The sequence below is a fragment of the Crinia signifera genome, chromosome 8 (genome assembly GCF_055691185.1).
Source record: "Crinia signifera chromosome 8, ASM5569118v1, whole genome shotgun sequence".
NCBI classification, from domain to species: Eukaryota; Metazoa; Chordata; class Amphibia; order Anura; family Myobatrachidae; genus Crinia; species Crinia signifera.
Window position 1 is genome coordinate 137278641 of NC_139224.1, and position 13363 is coordinate 137292003.

The window sequence follows — 13363 nt, forward strand, 5'->3', positions numbered from 1 at the left end:
TCTGCAGATATATGCAACCAACATCTCTGTATTATCTGATTAATATGTAGTTATTTTCTCATTCAGTGTGCAATTGGGATACAAAATGTTTTTTTTCCTAGACAGAATTACCCCTCCCTTTTGGCACCTGAATGACACACCTCTGATTGAGCAGCTTACCAACCAAAATGTTGTGCAGTTGAGAGGCATAGATGGGTCAGCATTAGGAGGGATTGCTGACACCTGAGTGCCATTGGAGAAGCCAGGGGTATCTCCAGGTAAGCTGGCTCTCAGACGTTATAAGCCATTATCATGTGGCCTTACACTGGGCTATTAAGCCCAGACATATATGTTATTGCTTATGGGATGGGTTTGGGAGTGTGGTTCCCCCTGTGTTGGTAGGGCTGGTCTGCTCCAGGTCAGCACACCCTAACACTTTATTAACTCTTATTTTTCCTATCACATTGTATATATTTTGTATTTTAATCCCACCTTCACTTCCCTACATAGCACTTATGTGCTTCTTATTAACCCTTACTAATTTTCATTTGTGTGCTGCCCTGGAGTACTCAGCCTGTGTCGGCATATTGGGGGCCCACACCCCATACCCAGTATTAGGGACCCCCAGTGACAGAGAGGCCTTGACGCACGGCCTGGGGGCTTAGCCCTATATCTGCAGATATATGCAACCAACATCTCTGTATTATCTGATTAATATGTAGTTATTTTCTCATTCAGTGTGCAATTGGGATACAAAATGTTTTTTTTCCTAGACAGAATTACCCCTCCCTTTTGGCACCTGAATGACACACCTCTGATTGAGCAGCTTACCAACCAAAATGTTGTGCAGTTGAGAGGCATAGATGGGTCAGCATTAGGAGGGATTGCTGACACCTGAGTGCCATTGGAGAAGCCAGGGGTATCTCCAGGTAAGCTGGCTCTCAGACGTTATAAGCCATTATCATGTGGCCTTACACTGGGCTATTAAGCCCAGACATATATGTTATTGCTTATGGGATGGGTTTGGGAGTGTGGTTCCCCCTGTGTTGGTAGGGCTGGTCTGCTCCAGGTCAGCACACCCTAACACTTTATTAACTCTTATTTTTCCTATCACATTGTATATATTTTGTATTTTAATCCCACCTTCACTTCCCTACATAGCACTTATGTGCTTCTTATTAACCCTTACTAATTTTCATTTGTGTGCTGCCCTGGAGTACTCAGCCTGTGTCGGCATATTGGGGGCCCACACCCCAGACCCATACCCAGTATTAGGGACCCCCAGTGACAGAGAGGCCTTGACGCACGGCCTGGGGGCTTAGCCCTATATCTGCAGATATATGCAACCAACATCTCTGTATTATCTGATTAATATGTAGTTATTTTCTCATTCAGTGTGCAATTGGGATACAAAATGTTTTTTTTCCTAGACAGAATTACCCCTCCCTTTTGGCACCTGAATGACACACCTCTGATTGAGCAGCTTACCAACCAAAATGTTGTGCAGTTGAGAGGCATAGATGGGTCAGCATTAGGAGGGATTGCTGACACCTGAGTGCCATTGGAGAAGCCAGGGGTATCTCCAGGTAAGCTGGCTCTCAGACGTTATAAGCCATTATCATGTGGCCTTACACTGGGCTATTAAGCCCAGACATATATGTTATTGCTTATGGGATGGGTTTGGGAGTGTGGTTCCCCCTGTGTTGGTAGGGCTGGTCTGCTCCAGGTCAGCACACCCTAACACTTTATTAACTCTTATTTTTCCTATCACATTGTATATATTTTGTATTTTAATCCCACCTTCACTTCCCTACATAGCACTTATGTGCTTCTTATTAACCCTTACTAATTTTCATTTGTGTGCTGCCCTGGAGTACTCAGCCTGTGTCGGCATATTGGGGGCCCACACCCCAGACCCATACCCAGTATTAGGGACCCCCAGTGACAGAGAGGCCTTGACGCACGGCCTGGGGGCTTAGCCCTATATCTGCAGATATATGCAACCAACATCTCTGTATTATCTGATTAATATGTAGTTATTTTCTCATTCAGTGTGCAATTGGGATACAAAATGTTTTTTTTCCTAGACAGAATTACCCCTCCCTTTTGGCACCTGAATGATACACCTCTGATTGAGCAGCTTACCAACCAAAATGTTGTGCAGTTGAGAGGCATAGATGGGTCAGCATTAGGAGGGATTGCTGACACCTGAGTGCCATTGGAGAAGCCAGGGGTATCTCCAGGTAAGCTGGCTCTCAGACGTTATAAGCCATTATCATGTGGCCTTACACTGGGCTATTAAGCCCAGACATATATGTTATTGCTTATGGGATGGGTTTGGGAGTGTGGTTCCCCCTGTGTTGGTAGGGCTGGTCTGCTCCAGGTCAGCACACCCTAACACTTTATTAACTCTTATTTTTCCTATCACATTGTATATATTTTGTATTTTAATCCCACCTTCACTTCCCTACATAGCACTTATGTGCTTCTTATTAACCCTTACTAATTTTCATTTGTGTGCTGCCCTGGAGTACTCAGCCTGTGTCGGCATATTGGGGGCCCACACCCCAGACCCATACCCAGTATTAGGGACCCCCAGTGACAGAGAGGCCTTGACGCACGGCCTGGGGGCTTAGCCCTATATCTGCAGATATATGCAACCAACATCTCTGTATTATCTGATTAATATGTAGTTATTTTCTCATTCAGTGTGCAATTGGGATACAAAATGTTTTTTTTCCTAGACAGAATTACCCCTCCCTTTTGGCACCTGAATGACACACCTCTGATTGAGCAGCTTACCAACCAAAATGTTGTGCAGTTGAGAGGCATAGATGGGTCAGCATTAGGAGGGATTGCTGACACCTGAGTGCCATTGGAGAAGCCAGGGGTATCTCCAGGTAAGCTGGCTCTCAGACGTTATAAGCCATTATCATGTGGCCTTACACTGGGCTATTAAGCCCAGACATATATGTTATTGCTTATGGGATGGGTTTGGGAGTGTGGTTCCTCCTGTGTTGGTAGGGCTGGTCTGCTCCAGGTCAGCACACCCTAACACTTTATTAACTCTTATTTTTCCTATCACATTGTATATATTTTGTATTTTAATCCCACCTTCACTTCCCTACATAGCACTTATGTGCTTCTTATTAACCCTTACTAATTTTCATTTGTGTGCTGCCCTGGAGTACTCAGCCTGTGTCGGCATATTGGGGGCCCACACCCCAGACCCATACCCAGTATTAGGGACCCCCAGTGACAGAGAGGCCTTGACGCACGGCCTGGGGGCTTAGCCCTATATCTGCAGATATATGCAACCAACATCTCTGTATTATCTGATTAATATGTAGTTATTTTCTCATTCAGTGTGCAATTGGGATACAAAATGTTTTTTTTCCTAGACAGAATTACCCCTCCCTTTTGGCACCTGAATGACACACCTCTGATTGAGCAGCTTACCAACCAAAATGTTGTGCAGTTGAGAGGCATAGATGGGTCAGCATTAGGAGGGATTGCTGACACCTGAGTGCCATTGGAGAAGCCAGGGGTATCTCCAGGTAAGCTGGCTCTCAGACGTTATAAGCCATTATCATGTGGCCTTACACTGGGCTATTAAGCCCAGACATATATGTTATTGCTTATGGGATGGGTTTGGGAGTGTGGTTCCCCCTGTGTTGGTAGGGCTGGTCTGCTCCAGGTCAGCACACCCTAACACTTTATTAACTCTTATTTTTCCTATCACATTGTATATATTTTGTATTTTAATCCCACCTTCACTTCCCTACATAGCACTTATGTGCTTCTTATTAACCCTTACTAATTTTCATTTGTGTGCTGCCCTGGAGTACTCAGCCTGTGTCGGCATATTGGGGGCCCACACCCCAGACCCATACCCAGTATTAGGGACCCCCAGTGACAGAGAGGCCTTGACGCACGGCCTGGGGGCTTAGCCCTATATCTGCAGATATATGCAACCATGGGGGCTGTATCGGCCTGCATTTACCTCCTCCTCCTCCTCTGAAGTCCTGTGTAAAAATAACATTTACAGTATACTGTAGTGTCCTTTCAAACATTAGTGCATTGGGTCAACACCACTAGGTCGACAGAAAGCAAGGTCGACATGGGTTTAGGTCGACTTTGGTCAAGGTCGACATTTCATTTGGTCAACACACCTACTATTACAGCATTCCCGCCAGACAATGGGCCTTATTCTGATCGGTGCAGATTTCTCCGCATGCGGTCATCCCGCCGATGGTCACTCTGCGCATGTGCAGGCGATTTCGCCGCACGTATTCTTTACACGCCGCACAGGGGGCGTAGAGGGGCGTGAGGGGCTACTTACAAAATGTTTTTTTTCCTAGACAGAATTACCCCTCCCTTTTGGCACCTGAATGACACACCTCTGATTGAGCAGCTTACCAACCAAAATGTTGTGCAGTTGAGAGGCATAGATGGGTCAGCATTAGGAGGGATTGCTGACACCTGAGTGCCATTGGAGAAGCCAGGGGTATCTCCAGGTAAGCTGGCTCTCAGACGTTATAAGCCATTATCATGTGGCCTTACACTGGGCTATTAAGCCCAGACATATATGTTATTGCTTATGGGATGGGTTTGGGAGTGTGGTTCCCCCTGTGTTGGTAGGGCTGGTCTGCTCCAGGTCAGCACACCCTAACACTTTATTAACTCTTATTTTTCCTATCACATTGTATATATTTTGTATTTTAATCCCACCTTCACTTCCCTACATAGCACTTATGTGCTTCTTATTAACCCTTACTAATTTTCATTTGTGTGCTGCCCTGGAGTACTCAGCCTGTGTCGGCATATTGGGGGCCCACACCCCAGACCCATACCCAGTATTAGGGACCCCCAGTGACAGAGAGGCCTTGACGCACGGCCTGGGGGCTTAGCCCTATATCTGCAGATATATGCAACCAACATCTCTGTATTATCTGATTAATATGTAGTTATTTTCTCATTCAGTGTGCAATTGGGATACAAAATGTTTTTTTTCCTAGACAGAATTACCCCTCCCTTTTGGCACCTGAATGACACACCTCTGATTGAGCAGCTTACCAACCAAAATGTTGTGCAGTTGAGAGGCATAGATGGGTCAGCATTAGGAGGGATTGCTGACACCTGAGTGCCATTGGAGAAGCCAGGGGTATCTCCAGGTAAGCTGGCTCTCAGACGTTATAAGCCATTATCATGTGGCCTTACACTGGGCTATTAAGCCCAGACATATATGTTATTGCTTATGGGATGGGTTTGGGAGTGTGGTTCCCCCTGTGTTGGTAGGGCTGGTCTGCTCCAGGTCAGCACACCCTAACACTTTATTAACTCTTATTTTTCCTATCACATTGTATATATTTTGTATTTTAATCCCACCTTCACTTCCCTACATAGCACTTATGTGCTTCTTATTAACCCTTACTAATTTTCATTTGTGTGCTGCCCTGGAGTACTCAGCCTGTGTCGGCATATTGGGGGCCCACACCCCAGACCCATACCCAGTATTAGGGACCCCCAGTGACAGAGAGGCCTTGACGCACGGCCTGGGGGCTTAGCCCTATATCTGCAGATATATGCAACCAACATCTCTGTATTATCTGATTAATATGTAGTTATTTTCTCATTCAGTGTGCAATTGGGATACAAAATGTATTTTTTCCTAGACAGAATTACCCCTCCCTTTTGGCACCTGAATGACACACCTCTGATTGAGCAGCTTACCAACCAAAATGTTGTGCAGTTGAGAGGCATAGATGGGTCAGCATTAGGAGGGATTGCTGACACCTGAGTGCCATTGGAGAAGCCAGGGGTATCTCCAGGTAAGCTGGCTCTCAGACGTTATAAGCCATTATCATGTGGCCTTACACTGGGCTATTAAGCCCAGACATATATGTTATTGCTTATGGGATGGGTTTGGGAGTGTGGTTCCCCCTGTGTTGGTAGGGCTGGTCTGCTCCAGGTCAGCACACCCTAACACTTTATTAACTCTTATTTTTCCTATCACATTGTATATATTTTGTATTTTAATCCCACCTTCACTTCCCTACATAGCACTTATGTGCTTCTTATTAACCCTTACTAATTTTCATTTGTGTGCTGCCCTGGAGTACTCAGCCTGTGTCGGCATATTGGGGGCCCACACCCCAGACCCATACCCAGTATTAGGGACCCCCAGTGACAGAGAGGCCTTGACGCACGGCCTGGGGGCTTAGCCCTATATCTGCAGATATATGCAACCAACATCTCTGTATTATCTGATTAATATGTAGTTATTTTCTCATTCAGTGTGCAATTGGGATACAAAATGTTTTTTTTCCTAGACAGAATTACCCCTCCCTTTTGGCACCTGAATGACACACCTCTGATTGAGCAGCTTACCAACCAAAATGTTGTGCAGTTGAGAGGCATAGATGGGTCAGCATTAGGAGGGATTGCTGACACCTGAGTGCCATTGGAGAAGCCAGGGGTATCTCCAGGTAAGCTGGCTCTCAGACGTTATAAGCCATTATCATGTGGCCTTACACTGGGCTATTAAGCCCAGACATATATGTTATTGCTTATGGGATGGGTTTGGGAGCGTGGTTCCCCCTGTGTTGGTAGGGCTGGTCTGCTCCAGGTCAGCACACCCTAACACTTTATTAACTCTTATTTTTCCTATCACATTGTATATATTTTGTATTTTAATCCCACCTTCACTTCCCTACATAGCACTTATGTGCTTCTTATTAACCCTTACTAATTTTCATTTGTGTGCTGCCCTGGAGTACTCAGCCTGTGTCGGCATATTGGGGGCCCACACCCCAGACCCATACCCAGTATTAGGGACCCCCAGTGACAGAGAGGCCTTGACGCACGGCCTGGGGGCTTAGCCCTATATCTGCAGATATATGCAACCAACATCTCTGTATTATCTGATTAATATGTAGTTATTTTCTCATTCAGTGTGCAATTGGGATACAAAATGTTTTTTTTCCTAGACAGAATTACCCCTCCCTTTTGGCACCTGAATGACACACCTCTGATTGAGCAGCTTACCAACCAAAATGTTGTGCAGTTGAGAGGCATAGATGGGTCAGCATTAGGAGGGATTGCTGACACCTGAGTGCCATTGGAGAAGCCAGGGGTATCTCCAGGTAAGCTGGCTCTCAGACGTTATAAGCCATTATTATGTGGCCTTACACTGGGCTATTAAGCCCAGACATATATGTTATTGCTTATGGGATGGGTTTGGGAGTGTGGTTCCCCCTGTGTTGGTAGGGCTGGTCTGCTCCAGGTCAGCACACCCTAACACTTTATTAACTCTTATTTTTCCTATTTTTCCTATCACATTGTATATATTTTGTATTTTAATCCCACCTTCACTTCCCTACATAGCACTTATGTGCTTCTTATTAACCCTTACTAATTTTCATTTGTGTGCTGCCCTGGAGTACTCAGCCTGTGTCGGCATATTGGGGGCCCACACCCCAGACCCATACCCAGTATTAGGGACCCCCAGTGACAGAGAGGCCTTGACGCACGGCCTGGGGGCTTAGCCCTATATCTGCAGATATATGCAACCAACATCTCTGTATTATCTGATTAATATGTAGTTATTTTCTCATTCAGTGTGCAATTGGGATACAAAATGTTTTTTTTCCTAGACAGAATTACCCCTCCCTTTTGGCACCTGAATGACACACCTCTGATTGAGCAGCTTACCAACCAAAATGTTGTGCAGTTGAGAGGCATAGATGGGTCAGCATTAGGAGGGATTGCTGACACCTGAGTGCCATTGGAGAAGCCAGGGGTATCTCCAGGTAAGCTGGCTCTCAGACGTTATAAGCCATTATCATGTGGCCTTACACTGGGCTATTAAGCCCAGACATATATGTTATTGCTTATGGGATGGGTTTGGGAGTGTGGTTCCCCCTGTGTTGGTAGGGCTGGTCTGCTCCAGGTCAGCACACCCTAACACTTTATTAACTCTTATTTTTCCTATCACATTGTATATATTTTGTATTTTAATCCCACCTTCACTTCCCTACATAGCACTTATGTGCTTCTTATTAACCCTTACTAATTTTCATTTGTGTGCTGCCCTGGAGTACTCAGCCTGTGTCGGCATATTGGGGGCCCACACCCCAGACCCATACCCAGTATTAGGGACCCCCAGTGACAGAGAGGCCTTGACGCACGGCCTGGGGGCTTAGCCCTATATCTGCAGATATATGCAACCAACATCTCTGTATTATCTGATTAATATGTAGTTATTTTCTCATTCAGTGTGCAATTGGGATACAAAATGTTTTTTTTCCTAGACAGAATTACCCCTCCCTTTTGGCACCTGAATGACACACCTCTGATTGAGCAGCTTACCAACCAAAATGTTGTGCAGTTGAGAGGCATAGATGGGTCAGCATTAGGAGGGATTGCTGACACCTGAGTGCCATTGGAGAAGCCAGGGGTATCTCCAGGTAAGCTGGCTCTCAGACGTTATAAGCCATTATCATGTGGCCTTACACTGGGCTATTAAGCCCAGACATATATGTTATTGCTTATGGGATGGGTTTGGGAGTGTGGTTCCCCCTGTGTTGGTAGGGCTGGTCTGCTCCAGGTCAGCACACCCTAACACTTTATTAACTCTTATTTTTCCTATCACATTGTATATATTTTGTATTTTAATCCCACCTTCACTTCCCTACATAGCACTTATGTGCTTCTTATTAACCCTTACTAATTTTCATTTGTGTGCTGCCCTGGAGTACTCAGCCTGTGTCGGCATATTGGGGGCCCACACCCCAGACCCATACCCAGTATTAGGGACCCCCAGTGACAGAGAGGCCTTGACGCACGGCCTGGGGGCTTAGCCCTATATCTGCAGATATATGCAACCAACATCTCTGTATTATCTGATTAATATGTAGTTATTTTCTCATTCAGTGTGCAATTGGGATACAAAATGTTTTTTTTCCTAGACAGAATTACCCCTCCCTTTTGGCACCTGAATGACACACCTCTGATTGAGCAGCTTACCAACCAAAATGTTGTGCAGTTGAGAGGCATAGATGGGTCAGCATTAGGAGGGATTGCTGACACCTGAGTGCCATTGGAGAAGCCAGGGGTATCTCCAGGTAAGCTGGCTCTCAGACGTTATAAGCCATTATCATGTGGCCTTACACTGGGCTATTAAGCCCAGACATATATGTTATTGCTTATGGGATGGGTTTGGGAGTGTGGTTCCCCCTGTGTTGGTAGGGCTGGTCTGCTCCAGGTCAGCACACCCTAACACTTTATTAACTCTTATTTTTCCTATCACATTGTATATATTTTGTATTTTAATCCCACCTTCACTTCCCTACATAGCACTTATGTGCTTCTTATTAACCCTTACTAATTTTCATTTGTGTGCTGCCCTGGAGTACTCAGCCTGTGTCGGCATATTGGGGGCCCACACCCCAGACCCATACCCAGTATTAGGGACCCCCAGTGACAGAGAGGCCTTGACGCACGGCCTGGGGGCTTAGCCCTATATCTGCAGATATATGCAACCAACATCTCTGTATTATCTGATTAATATGTAGTTATTTTCTCATTCAGTGTGCAATTGGGATACAAAATGTTTTTTTTCCTAGACAGAATTACCCCTCCCTTTTGGCACCTGAATGACACACCTCTGATTGAGCAGCTTACCAACCAAAATGTTGTGCAGTTGAGAGGCATAGATGGGTCAGCATTAGGAGGGATTGCTGACACCTGAGTGCCATTGGAGAAGCCAGGGGTATCTCCAGGTAAGCTGGCTCTCAGACGTTATAAGCCATTATCATGTGGCCTTACACTGGGCTATTAAGCCCAGACATATATGTTATTGCTTATGGGATGGGTTTGGGAGTGTGGTTCCCCCTGTGTTGGTAGGGCTGGTCTGCTCCAGGTCAGCACACCCTAACACTTTATTAACTCTTATTTTTCCTATCACATTGTATATATTTTGTATTTTAATCCCACCTTCACTTCCCTACATAGCACTTATGTGCTTCTTATTAACCCTTACTAATTTTCATTTGTGTGCTGCCCTGGAGTACTCAGCCTGTGTCGGCATATTGGGGGCCCACACCCCAGACCCATACCCAGTATTAGGGACCCCCAGTGACAGAGAGGCCTTGACGCACGGCCTGGGGGCTTAGCCCTATATCTGCAGATATATGCAACCAACATCTCTGTATTATCTGATTAATATGTAGTTATTTTCTCATTCAGTGTGCAATTGGGATACAAAATGTTTTTTTTCCTAGACAGAATTACCCCTCCCTTTTGGCACCTGAATGACACACCTCTGATTGAGCAGCTTACCAACCAAAATGTTGTGCAGTTGAGAGGCATAGATGGGTCAGCATTAGGAGGGATTGCTGACACCTGAGTGCCATTGGAGAAGCCAGGGGTATCTCCAGGTAAGCTGGCTCTCAGACGTTATAAGCCATTATCATGTGGCCTTACACTGGGCTATTAAGCCCAGACATATATGTTATTGCTTATGGGATGGGTTTGGGAGTGTGGTTCCCCCTGTGTTGGTAGGGCTGGTCTGCTCCAGGTCAGCACACCCTAACACTTTATTAACTCTTATTTTTCCTATCACATTGTATATATTTTGTATTTTAATCCCACCTTCACTTCCCTACATAGCACTTATGTGCTTCTTATTAACCCTTACTAATTTTCATTTGTGTGCTGCCCTGGAGTACTCAGCCTGTGTCGGCATATTGGGGGCCCACACCCCAGACCCATACCCAGTATTAGGGACCCCCAGTGACAGAGAGGCCTTGACGCACGGCCTGGGGGCTTAGCCCTATATCTGCAGATATATGCAACCAACATCTCTGTATTATCTGATTAATATGTAGTTATTTTCTCATTCAGTGTGCAATTGGGATACAAAATGTTTTTTTTCCTAGACAGAATTACCCCTCCCTTTTGGCACCTGAATGACACACCTCTGATTGAGCAGCTTACCAACCAAAATGTTGTGCAGTTGAGAGGCATAGATGGGTCAGCATTAGGAGGGATTGCTGACACCTGAGTGCCATTGGAGAAGCCAGGGGTATCTCCAGGTAAGCTGGCTCTCAGACGTTATAAGCCATTATCATGTGGCCTTACACTGGGCTATTAAGCCCAGACATATATGTTATTGCTTATGGGATGGGTTTGGGAGTGTGGTTCCCCCTGTGTTGGTAGGGCTGGTCTGCTCCAGGTCAGAACACCCTAACACTTTATTAACTCTTATTTTTCCTATCACATTGTATATATTTTGTATTTTAATCCCACCTTCACTTCCCTACATAGCACTTATGTGCTTCTTATTAACCCTTACTAATTTTCATTTGTGTGCTGCCCTGGAGTACTCAGCCTGTGTCGGCATATTGGGGGCCCACACCCCAGACCCATACCCAGTATTAGGGACCCCCAGTGACAGAGAGGCCTTGACGCACGGCCTGGGGGCTTAGCCCTATATCTGCAGATATATGCAACCAACATCTCTGTATTATCTGATTAATATGTAGTTATTTTCTCATTCAGTGTGCAATTGGGATACAAAATGTTTTTTTTCCTAGACAGAATTACCCCTCCCTTTTGGCACCTGAATGACACACCTCTGATTGAGCAGCTTACCAACCAAAATGTTGTGCAGTTGAGAGGCATAGATGGGTCAGCATTAGGAGGGATTGCTGACACCTGAGTGCCATTGGAGAAGCCAGGGGTATCTCCAGGTAAGCTGGCTCTCAGACGTTATAAGCCATTATCATGTGGCCTTACACTGGGCTATTAAGCCCAGACATATATGTTATTGCTTATGGGATGGGTTTGGGAGTGTGGTTCCCCCTGTGTTGGTAGGGCTGGTCTGCTCCAGGTCAGCACACCCTAACACTTTATTAACTCTTATTTTTCCTATCACATTGTATATATTTTGTATTTTAATCCCACCTTCACTTCCCTACATAGCACTTATGTGCTTCTTATTAACCCTTACTAATTTTCATTTGTGTGCTGCCCTGGAGTACTCAGCCTGTGTCGGCATATTGGGGGCCCACACCCCAGACCCATACCCAGTATTAGGGACCCCCAGTGACAGAGAGGCCTTGACGCACGGCCTGGGGGCTTAGCCCTATATCTGCAGATATATGCAACCAACATCTCTGTATTATCTGATTAATATGTAGTTATTTTCTCATTCAGTGTGCAATTGGGATACAAAATGTTTTTTTTCCTAGACAGAATTACCCCTCCCTTTTGGCACCTGAATGACACACCTCTGATTGAGCAGCTTACCAACCAAAATGTTGTGCAGTTGAGAGGCATAGATGGGTCAGCATTAGGAGGGATTGCTGACACCTGAGTGCCATTGGAGAAGCCAGGGGTATCTCCAGGTAAGCTGGCTCTCAGACGTTATAAGCCATTATCATGTGGCCTTACACTGGGCTATTAAGCCCAGACATATATGTTATTGCTTATGGGATGGGTTTGGGAGTGTGGTTCCCCCTGTGTTGGTAGGGCTGGTCTGCTCCAGGTCAGCACACCCTAACACTTTATTAACTCTTATTTTTCCTATCACATTGTATATATTTTGTATTTTAATCCCACCTTCACTTCCCTACATAGCACTTATGTGCTTCTTATTAACCCTTACTAATTTTCATTTGTGTGCTGCCCTGGAGTACTCAGCCTGTGTCGGCATATTGGGGGCCCACACCCCAGACCCATACCCAGTATTAGGGACCCCCAGTGACAGAGAGGCCTTGACGCACGGCCTGGGGGCTTAGCCCTATATCTGCAGATATATGCAACCAACATCTCTGTATTATCTGATTAATATGTAGTTATTTTCTCATTCAGTGTGCAATTGGGATACAAAATGTTTTTTTTCCTAGACAGAATTACCCCTCCCTTTTGGCACCTGAATGACACACCTCTGATTGAGCAGCTTACCAACCAAAATGTTGTGCAGTTGAGAGGCATAGATGGGTCAGCATTAGGAGGGATTGCTGACACCTGAGTGCCATTGGAGAAGCCAGGGGTATCTCCAGGTAAGCTGGCTCTCAGACGTTATAAGCCATTATCATGTGGCCTTACACTGGGCTATTAAGCCCAGACATATATGTTATTGCTTATGGGATGGGTTTGGGAGTGTGGTTCCCCCTGTGTTGGTAGGGCTGGTCTGCTCCAGGTCAGCACACCCTAACACTTTATTAACTCTTATTTTTCCTATCACATTGTATATATTTTGTATTTTAATCCCACCTTCACTTCCCTACATAGCACTTATGTGCTTCTTATTAACCCTTACTAATTTTCATTTGTGTGCTGCCCTGGAGTACTCAGCCTGTGTCGGCATATTGGGGGC

At 45.4% G+C, this 13363-nt stretch overlaps 1 protein-coding gene across 1 annotated transcript in view; it reads right to left on the reverse strand.

Annotated features, from left to right (window-relative positions):
• Positions 1 to 13363, reverse strand: part of LOC146026510 (uncharacterized) — a 118401-nt gene that overhangs the window by 12442 nt on the left and 92596 nt on the right. The window lies entirely within an intron of this gene.